Source organism: Thermobia domestica, chromosome 6 (genome assembly GCF_964235325.1).
Source record: "Thermobia domestica chromosome 6, izTheDome1.hap1.1, whole genome shotgun sequence".
Classification (NCBI taxonomy): domain Eukaryota; kingdom Metazoa; phylum Arthropoda; class Insecta; order Zygentoma; family Lepismatidae; genus Thermobia; species Thermobia domestica.
Genome location: NC_137459.1, coordinates 250,822,954 through 250,833,524, shown reverse-complemented (window position 1 = coordinate 250,833,524; position 10,571 = coordinate 250,822,954). Strand labels below are relative to the sequence as shown.

The 10,571-nt window shown below is 34.3% G+C and overlaps 1 protein-coding gene across 5 annotated transcripts in view; it reads left to right on the top strand.

Moving 5' to 3' along the window:
• Positions 1-2,282: 2,282 nt before the first annotated feature.
• The window catches only part of LOC145688474 (uncharacterized), a 306,168-nt gene continuing 297,879 nt past the window's right edge, over positions 2,283-10,571 (top strand). For 2 of the 5 annotated variants that reach the window (XM_081762755.1, XM_081762753.1), the window contains exon 1: positions 2,286-2,477. The gene's annotated coding sequence lies outside the window, so the exon portion shown is untranslated. Of the gene's footprint in view, positions 2,478-10,571 lie in introns of all 5 variants that reach the window. The other 3 variants (XM_081762756.1, XM_081762754.1, XM_081762757.1) reach the window with 3 other exon arrangements.

Sequence of the window (10,571 nt, the reverse complement as noted above, 5' to 3'; positions counted from 1 at the left end):
GAGACAGTGGTAATGAGAAATGATTGAAATAGTGGAATGAAGAAAGTGGGAGGAAGCGGAAGAGCCCCGGGGAAGCCCAAGCACATCGTGTTTGTCGATCACAAGGCTCGCTTGGCGGGGGCTGGGATCGAGCCTGGTACCCCAAGCACCAGAGGTGAGCACTCTACCACTGAGCCACCACGGCCTCCATGTCCATAAAGGAAACAGCATATTCGTCATAGACTAAATACGCATTAATACAAGGGGCGAAACAAGTATAAAATTGAAAATGTATATTTTGTATGAGGCACTAATTATATCATTTAAAAGTAACCATATCTTAAAACAAAATATTGCAACAATGAATACAAATCGTTTGAAGTAATAAGTATTGTCGCTAGTTACAGATAGAGAAAAATATAACAATGTAATGATGTAACAAATGGGGAGTACCTATAAAAACTTACGGTAAGGGAGTTTGCTCTCCAGAGAAATTCTCTAGCCTGAGATCAAAGCGGCGGCCGAAGGGTATTCCATTACATAGTACCGCACATACAACTTGTACTTCGAGAAGAATGATTTTATTCATACTTACAATGTAATCTATTAAATTACAACAAAACGAACACTGATATATTGTTTTTGTTATTTTGATATTTTTTGTATTAGCAACAGTCTATAAAACTCTAATAGCTCCCAGATTGAATTCTACTCTCCCATATGGGCTATGGTCGCCCCTACACGTCTCTAGACTTGATTCTATTCTCAATTAATTTATTGCTATAGTACGGCTTTCGTGTTCCCGCACTTCGAATATTACCCAAGTAGAAACTTTTGAGATATCTTAATATCCAGACTCCGGGAGTACGCAGAAATAACTCTGATCTAAAATTTCTTCATAAGGTAGTTAATGGGAACTTAAGATCGGAAATCCTACTTTAAAAACTATCTTTACGTGTCCCTTCCCGCAAAACCTGGAATACCCACCTATTCCATCTTGCCTGTCCTAGGTTAGCAATTGTACAGAGGTCTCTTTTTTCTCAGAATACCGAACTATTATAATCATTTAACAACTGATGTGGACATTTTTTCGAGTTAGCCGGTGCTTGACAGAGCAATTAAACACATGTTGGCCAAATACCATCACTTTTGCACTTTTGTTGACACTATTAGTGTTATTGTTGTTGATATTTATTTTAATTTTGTCCTGTTTTTCTTTTTTTCCTATTTTTTTAACATTTTCCTGTGTAAAATGGCAAAATCATGCTGTATCTGGGAATTTGTTCAATAAATAAATAAATAAATAAATAAATAAATAGATAAACCTTTCTCCTTGTTATTTTATTATTATATTTTCTTTTTATTTACTCGATTCTGATATGCAAATTAACATTCATTGCACTCCTTCCGAGTTTTAAACACAAAACTCCAATTACTAAAGGCAAATATGCTAACCATTTTAAGTAAGAAAAATTTACTTCAGGTAAGGAGGTTAAGCATAGTTATCGTTTATCTTATTAATGCTACACTCGTAAAAATTTGAAATTAAGCAACAGGCTGTTCAGCTATTCATTTCCTTGATGCTGAATTCAGAAACAAACATTAGGAAAAAGTATGAACTTTGTTGTAGTGCATATGCTGCCATAAACGCTACCCGAACAGATCATTAATTTTCAGAACAATAATAACTTAAATTGCATTCATAACATGGTAACAATATATAACGGGTGCCTTTTTTCTTTATTTTGTCGTATATAAAACTGGGCATATACTTACTATAACATTTTTAGGAAGGAAAAGAAAAAAAATATGTATATATTGCTCTGAAATTGAAATAAACCAGAGGGATTTGCAGCAAATACAGAAATCCTCGTAGGGTGAATGATAAATATTGGAATAAATATGAGTCGTTAGAAGTGGCCCCTTGTCTTTGAGAGAAAGATTTCGAGAGAGAACATGAAGAAAGGGAAGGGGATATTTTTATCGTTTTAGCTTGCGTAAAGCATCCCCCAGCTAGCAACTCCCTCGATATGAAGGTACGTTGGATTCTTCTGATCAATAGTTGGGTTTCTATCGCCGAGGTGAGTCACATGACCAAAATTCGTTGAGGGTTCTTTTTCCCCCTTCATACAGCCGAAGACAATTATTCTTTCCTATATCGTAGTTGGAATTCATGAACGAAGAAACAATAGGTGCAGCTGAATTTTGAATTGCACTAGAAATTAATGCGTGTAAGTAGCAAATCCGTTTCCCTCCATTTGAGATTTCCAGCGCATGTCATGACGTCACACTGGAGCAACATAGCTCACAGGAAACAAAAAGGTATGGGGGAGCTCTGGAGTCTGTTTTCTACGCGGTACAGTCGAATAGTATAACAACGCAGTGTCGGTTCAGCTGTTAGTTCTTGGGCCGTCAAATTGGTTTACTTTTAAATTTGTTTGTTTACTTTGCTATTAAGTGTGTATCACACAGTAGAAAGCATCAATCCTGGCATTAAGGTAAGGCATTTGAATCCAATATTTAGGCAGATAAATTTTGTCAATTAGCTACACATATTTTTTCTACTAGTTGAGATTGTAGCAATGAGCTATGGATAATAGTAAAAAAAAGAAAAGAAAAGAAAAAAAAAATATAAGAAAGAGAAAGAAAGGGAAAGGTCTAATGCAGCATTTATGTTACAAATGAAGAGTCGAGGCTTAAAGTAGTTTCATCGGCATATGACTCGTATTTTGCAACTCTAATGTTTATTACTCGAAAATATGCATAAGAAACAGTTGTTTTCAAAATATTTAAACTTATCTTGAGAACAAGAAGTCCCTTATAACTACTACTGCGTTAATTAGCAATGAGTTCACCATGACGTCTCGGTGTTTACATACTGAGATTTTGTAAACATGGTTGGCTTTACTACAATAAGTACAGCACTTTTGTTTGACGTACTAAAAGTCTACGGAATTGTTACGTCCAAACACAGTCAAAACTTAATGCATCTTAAAGATAATGTTGCCGAAGTCATCTATAATATGCACTGTCCATGTTTGACAAATTTTGCTGCAAATTAAATGCTAATATTCATAAACAAGTGAAATATAAATTTAAAAGCAAAAATATATATTTTCGTTGTTTTTAATTCGCAATGTAAGAATGATATTTGTGTTCAACAGCTACAAACAACGGAATGTTTAAAATTTAATTTATACAATTTTCATTTTGACATATATTACATCTGTAGGATCTCGACTTGAGTTTGCATTATAGCTATTCTTTAGATTTCAATACAGAACAAACAAAACAAGATGTACTGGTTTAGTTGAATCAAACATCAAAGCATCATATTCAACTCAGTATCTAATATCCGTTGTTGGTACGTCGCTGAGCATGATCATTTGCTCGTGGATGTTTTGAGAGCTGTTGCTTATCATGAATTATTTATGCCACATCGTAGCGATATCTATCTGTAGACACAGAATCACATACGGATCATGTAAAGGTCACACGAACGATAAACAGAAACACATACATGTGTACCCAGATTAATAGGAGGCAAATTGGTGGATGTCGTTCCTAAATGTGTCTACAAAGTGATTAATGTCGAAATCCTACAATAAGGCTTTAAAAATATTGATTCGAGTTTTCGTTTTGTTTCTCTAAAGAGTGGTGCGTTCAACTAAAAAAAATGTAGTTGTTTCTTTTATTGAAAACTATTTGTTTTACTACTTTCAGGAATTCGATACATCGAAAATAAATTCCAGTTCACAAGATATGTAAGTGTCTTGGGACTTGTGAACTGGATTATAGAGACCCTGACAGGTCTTTGTAAATATATATTTACGAGCAATATATATTAATTATGATATTAATTTCATCCCACATTATTGCTTTTAAGCTTATTAACTTCACTTCATTACTTTATTGTATCTTAATTTGTAGTATTTAATAAAAAGAATAGCTAATAATTTTCAATTATTTTAAGTAATAAATGACAATTTACACGTATTTATACGAAACTATCGACAAATCGAACAACTTTGGTTCTACAATAAATTGATTAAACGTAATGCAATACATAATTCTTAGAGTGAAGTAGAAACATTTCTGTTAATATGGAGTAACTTTAATCTTAATGAAAAAATCCAAGCTACAAGTAATGTAATTTCGGATAATTTAATTTCTTCGAATTAGTTTTGTGATCGTTTAGACGCGCTACTGACTCATAAATTCTATATGTGTTTATCTTACTTCAATCGGCCGAATATAATCGCATTTGCTAGTTCTCTCAACTATTACATTTATTTATCCATCTTATGAAACACATATTCGGGAGGGATTTACTTGGCCCCTTCTTCTTCTTCTTCTTCTTCTTCTTCTTCTTCTTATTGTTATTACTACTACTACTACTACTACTACTACTACTACTACTACTACTACAACTACTACTACTAGGGCTACTATTACTATTATTATTATTTTGTGTAGCAGGAGCGATGGCTCTCTGATGGTCCTTAAAAATGATCTTCCTGTTTACCGAAGATATGGTTTAGAAAAAAGTAGATGAGAGTGTTAGGATTAAAACAAGTGAGTTTCGTTTCAAATTGCAAAACTATGGTGGTCTTCCGAACTATGCGCATTCAGTACTCAAACTTGAAATAGTACATCTATAACTACTGGTTGTAATAGAGGAATAAGATCCAAGATAGAGTATGTTTCTCGGACAATGAATCCATATTAAAAAGATATTACCTGCTATGTTTTACTGTTTCTGCTTTATGGAGATTAAAATTAAAACCAAAAGTGATAATTGATGTCTATCACTTCTGATTACAATAAAAAGGATAAAATCAGAGGCGAAACTTTTTTCTTGTACAGAATACATATAGAAAAAAAAAACTACTTACAGCTAACGATTTCCGCAAATACATTATGCGAACAGTCTTATAACCGAGAAATCACAGATTCTCACCACTTCCCGTTTCAACAGATATATATAAATGTAGAGGAAAGACTCATTCTTGAGACTCTGAATCTGTATCAGAAACCATGTTTTGATATCTCTTACCATTTTTGCTCTATGTAAATAAGTATTGAAACCGAAGTACAATTAAATTTCAACCTCTTTCGGTTTTGATAGAGTATTGTGAGTGGAAATGGTATGTTCCCTTAAGACACTGAATCGATTCCAAATGTCACTTGTGGCTATCTATTATCGCCTCTGTTCTGTAACGATGAACGTTGAAACCGGAAATTGTCGACCTCTACCACTTCTGTTTTGAATAAAAGGTTAACGAAAGAGACAATTTGATTTTTAGTTTAGCCACCCTTTTAGCAGCGAGATTATATGAGACGTGGACCTACAGTTTAACGTGGAATCCTAACCGCATGAGCTCAAGTCGGGAATCGTACCCGGGTCTCCTACGTCAAAGGCGCGTACGCTAATCACTTAGCCACAAGGCAGCTCTAACGAAGGAGATAAGACTTATTCTTGGAACGTTAAATTGATTACAAAAAGCCACTTCTCGATATATATACTGCTTTTGTTCTATGGAAATGAAAATATTGAATCCGGAAGTACATGCAAGCTTCAACCACTTCTGATATTGGTAGAGTTTTGCACATGGTAACAATATGCCTTCTTGGGACAGTGATTGGATTGCAACAAACCGCTCGTCACTATATATTACCGTTTTTATTCCACAGCTAAAATGTTGAAACCTAAAATAGATCATTTCAACCACTTCCAGTTTGAGTAAGAGGTTAACAGAGGAGACGAAACCTACTCTTGGGACTCTAAATCTATTGCAAGAAGACTTTTTATCGATATTTCTTACCGCATTTGCTCTGATATCTGTCAGCAGACAGTCAGACAGATGGATGGACATAGCCGTCCTATAAGAATGAATCAATGAATGCATTTGAATGGGGACGTCAGCAGCGTGGCTATTTTCCCCTGTCACTATTCCGTCCGTATGAATAGCATAGTTTGAAAGTCTAATAAAATCTAAGCCAACTATGCATTTATTGATATAATGTGTTTATCTTCTATGTTTTTCATCTCAAGATTTTTAGAATTATCGTACCTTAATTACATTGCTTGAAAGTTGAATTTTCTGAATTATGATATATTGATAATTGGAGATTTCAATATCTCTAAAATTGACTGCACCAATAAGGAGCCACTCCCTAGATCTGTGTTATTCCAAGATCAAATGTGACTCTTTCAACATTTTTGGACAATGTGAATTTTAAGTATGGATTCACCAGTCTCTAATTTGCATTTGGCAACACCAAATGGTAATACTTTTTTCTAACAAAAACTGCGAATATATGGTGTCTCCTGATACACCACCCTATTGAAATTGAGCTTTATCTTTGTGAGGGGTATATCTTATACGAATTTTCTGAACGTTTCGAATTTATAAAAGGGTATTATTATTATATCTGCATCCTCAGCTTCTTAAAACTAATTTGTGTAATATTTTATTAGATAATAATATTAATACAGTCGCTCTTAAAGTAGAAGAAGTCATAATATCAAATATGAAGAATTGTATTCCAGTGTCAAAACCTAGAAAAATCTAAATATCCTTTATGGTATTCTAAAGAAGCTTATTTCTTTATTAAAAGATAAAAAATCAGAGCATAAAAATATAAAATTACTTTTAAGTTATGAGGTCTACACTTTTTTTTCATGTTGTCATAGAGCTTTTAAATTTCAGTTGAGAGAGGACCAACACAGTCATTATAACGGAGTTGAAAACTACTTAAGGAACTCTCCTGACAAATTTTGGAGGTATCATAATTCTATTAATTGCAAGTCACCAGGTATAATAAAGGATTATCTGATCTTTCGCTGAGAATTTCGCATCAGTTTTTCAAGTGTTTCTGATGTATATGTTAAAGCTCTTCCATTATCTAAAGCTTATCTAAAGCTTTTGTGATATGGAACCACTCTTTGTAACGACTCAACAGGTATTAGAAACTATTCAAACACTAAATGTTAAATTAGCTAACGACATTGACAGTATTTCGGCTTTTATCATCAATAGGATAGCAGATATTATTGCTCTGTGTTGTTTTTTCCTGTGAAATTGGAGTCTTAATGCCAGCATTTATCTATACATCTGGAAAACAGTTGCCATTAGTCCGATTCCTAAAATCAAGAGTAATTCTATTAATGGTTTGAGACCAATATATGTTATTAATGTTATTCGATAGATCTTTGAAAAAAAATATAATTTATTAAAATCTGTATAATCAGATGGACATGAAAAGTGACATTAAGCAACATGGTTATATAAGTGAGAAATCAATAGTAACAATTTTGTCAAGTAAAATGGACAATATACTGCCTTGTATTTTATAATGATAGTTAGACAGAATCAATTTACCTCGACTTCGCTAAAGCTTTTGACAATCTGCCTCAATACTTATTGTTGAAAAATAATTAAGTTTAATCTACCTAATTGTATAATTATTTGGTTTATATCACATTTTACTGGCAGGAAATTTGTTGTAAAATATAAAAGCAGATTCTCTTCTGTTTTCGATATTACTTCTGAGCTGCCTCAGGGTTCCAATTTGGGCCCGGATAACGAATAAGTATTCGAATCATTGTTAGAACATTGAAAACGAATATTCGAACAATTTTAGCAGCAATAGTCACTAACACATAGGTAGGTCGGCACTAATAGGTTAAATTCGTCATTCTTGGAAATAAAATGTGTGTACTTAATGCCGTTATCGTTTTCACCCATTCATATAAAACTTATAAATTGGTTACAGTTTCTACATTATTAAATCAAATCAGGCTCGGTTAAGTCAGAGTAATAAATGGGCGACTACAAACTTTAAGAAAAGCATTGATAACATATGTCTACAAGCATATTGTCAACTGCGTGGATTTCTTTCACTAGTTATCATGTTTTAAGGTATGGTAAGCCTAAAAATTGTAATGTTTGTTTTCACTTTCCAGAACTGTTTGCACTTATTTAATAATTTCATTTATTAATTCACAAGGTTTGTATTTATTTGTTACTGTTACGCGTTTCAGTTTTTACTTGATAAATATTTTTAATTTGTAGTATATAAAATATCTACAACGGTGAACCACAACAGGAGAATTTAGATTAAAAGCAAAAAGTGGATAAATCAGTAGCATATGCAGAAGAAAGTAAATGAAAAAAAAGAATATATATATATATATATATATATATATATATATATATATATATATATATAGGGTGCGCCATTTTAATTAATCCACGGAAATATCTGAAAAATGATAAAACATAGAAGAAATTTTTCAAGTACACGTTATATATTGCTAAGGGGGAAAACCAATTCCGCCAAAAGTACCCTTCCCCTTCCCCCCTAAATGGGGGTAACGGGGGGTAACTTTGAAATGTCAAATGGGAAAATGGGTTGAGTAATACCTCGTTCGAAAGGTCTTAAAAAACTAAGTAACGCTGTACCAAAAGATGTTCCATATTGGGCACAGGTTTCAAAATGGCCGCCATAATATGGTTCGGAAACTCCAGTATCCGTAGTGTGAAAACCATGGAAGGTAAATGAATGGAACAAAATTGAAATACGTAAATATCATAGGGCATATCGAACGGTGTGGTCCCTGTGATCCCAGTGGCCTCCCTAAAGGGGTCTTGGGGGCTAACTTCAAAATTTCAAATAGTAACATGAGTCGAGTTGTACCTCGTTCGATAAATCTTACAAAATCTAACATATTACAGGAGAAAACGATTGATGTGAAATGGCAGTGTTCTCAAAAGGCGGCCGAAACATAGTATCCGGTTTAGTACCCGTAGTATGAAAGCGATTGGAGATAAATCAACAAAAGAAAAACTGGAGTAGCTAACTGACGTAAGATACATCGAGAGGTGTTGTCGGGGTGACTCCAAGGCAGGGACGGCGCCAGGAACGCTTGATGGGGTGGGCGGAAAGAGGCGGACCTAGTTCCTGGGTGGGCGGACAATGAAAATGAGAACTGGGCAATGTAGACATTTTTTGACAATAATTAAGTTTCAATTATTATAGTCTTTAGTTAGCTAAGGCTCAGACCGAAATTGGGGAGGAACAAGGATGTGGAAAACAGCTGTCTTGGCCTTATAGAAGGTACAATTTCAGCATTCGCTTGGTGGTACTAGAGAAATGGAGGACTTAGGATGGGTTATAGGCTCGGCCTACAGAATTCCGCGTGGCAGACACACTACCTCTACTTCCATTTTTTTAAAGGAATAATAACGGTGTATACTGTGTAGTCGATGAAGTTCAAGACAGCTTTAGCTCCTCTCCCTCCAAGAATGCACATGAATGCATAGAAATAAAAGAAGGTTCCAACAACACAGACTAACAGATAATACTCTACTTTTCGTTAATAACATAAAATGCACAACAAGTAGGTAAAGTAAACCAAGGATAAAATAGGCTACTGCAAACATTTTTATCTTTGAAGGATTTATTACAAGAAAGCAAGAGACAAAAAATATAAATCAGTATATTCAGAAGCAATACTGTCGTCTTCGCTCTCTCCAGCATCTACTTCATTTTCACTTTCTTCGTAATCGAACACTTCAAATTGCGAATCCTGGTTGTCACATGTATTTGTATTTTTGTCTTTTTCTCTATTGAAGAAGGATTATCACTAACGTCAACGGATTGAAAATCGCGTTTCTTTGAACACAAGGAAGACACTGAGCCTGAGAAGAGATCACTGATAAGTTTTATAGACATATTAGCTGAACAAGCAGCGACCACCGAGACTTCTGAACGCAACAGAGATCAACTCAACAATGCTGTAATAAGGGTTTTTTCAAATCTGTTTAATGCCACACAGATAAGACATGTGGTAATTGGTACATTGCTGTAAACAATTGCAAGTTGCAACCCTTTTATAAGAAGCTATCGCGCTGACATAAAGCACTATTCCCCTCCCTCCCTTTCTGAAATGAGACAATAGACAATACTGGCCACCTGTCCATTATTTAGGAGGCTTTTTAAAATGTACTTCCTTTTTTCTTCAGTGCAGTACATACAAACACTGGCGTTTCAATAGCACAATTGTGTATATGTGTGTTAAACTTTAATTCAATTATCACGACTTTTGTCATCATTATATTACTACAAGTATCTGTCTTAAAATCATTGTTCATTGCAGAGTTAAACAGAGTCCTAGAACCTATTACATTTCAATCGAAAGTAATACCTATTGCTTTTGAAGTACAGGATGTCACCTTCAGTTCCAGATTTACGTATAAGCTTGGGGGCACCAAAAACATTTAAAGAAAAATGACTGTAATGTCATTTCCAAATAATATGAAAAAACAAGCAAGATAAAACGCACATACAACAACGGTCTTCTGTACTATTATGTATTAAGCTCTCATGAAGCAAGTAATAGGGCCCTGTTTTAAAAAACCGCCTGCAATGGGATTTCTGTAGCCCAGCTCTGCTTATAATGGAGCTTTCGTTTCCCAGCTCCGCTTGTAATGGGGATCTTGTTTCAGAGCCCCATTTGTAATCGGGACCCTGTTTTACAGCCATTACACTTAACTATTTTAATAAGACTTCACAGCATAAGTGAT